Raw genomic sequence first — 894 nt, 5'->3', positions numbered from 1 at the left:
CTCCGTTTTTTGTAAAATTACTTGATCACCAGCAAAAGTGTACAGTATTTATATGTGTGTTTCTAGGTATTAGTTTTATTTCTGAGTCAACTTCTTGTTTCCATTGAAATATGTAAAATAAAGTCGATCAGACTTGTACCTTTATACTTCTGTGTTAAGTGCTATTGGTCCTGTCTCTCTTTGCCTATATTAATTAAAATTTCGTTACTTAAGTACAAACTTCTTATCATCTCTGTTAAATGTTTCAGACAACCCCGTCTTACCCTAATATTCCACTGAATATACCTATCGACTCTGTCGAAGCCTTTCTGATATCCTACAAATGCAATATGAGTCCGTAGATTATATTTTCGTCTCCTTTCAGTTATCCGCCTCGCTACTGTAATATAGTCACTACACGATCGTCCTTTTGTAAAATCGTTTTGTCCCTCTAGTAAGAGGGCGTCAGCTATTCTCTTCAGTCTGTTGTTAATTACCCGTGCTTTTAATTTATATCCACTGTTCAATAGACTTGCTGCTCTGTAGTTTTCAGAAGAACTTCTAATCCTTTTCTTATAGAGTGATATTTCTTCCGCCACTCGCTAAGAGTCGCGTTTCATCTACAATTTGCAACACCCATTTAATAAATGCGAAAGATTCAGTTCTAACATTAAACCCCCACAGTTCTGCATTAATATGAACGGGTCCTCCAGCTTCTCTATCCCTCATTTGCCTTAATGCCTCTTGTATCTTCTCCAATGTAATAGTGTCTCGTTGTTAAATTTCATCATCGTGTTCAGTGTGGTCGTCTGTTTTTATTAGTTCTTTATTTTGTAATTTTTCTCTAAGTGTAAACCATGGTAGTAAAACTTTTATTCATTATGGATGAGGATCACTGCGACTGTAATGAATAAA

Source organism: Schistocerca piceifrons, chromosome 2, assembly GCF_021461385.2.
Source record: "Schistocerca piceifrons isolate TAMUIC-IGC-003096 chromosome 2, iqSchPice1.1, whole genome shotgun sequence".
Classification (NCBI taxonomy): Eukaryota; Metazoa; Arthropoda; class Insecta; order Orthoptera; family Acrididae; genus Schistocerca; species Schistocerca piceifrons.
This window is presented reverse-complemented; position numbering follows the sequence as displayed.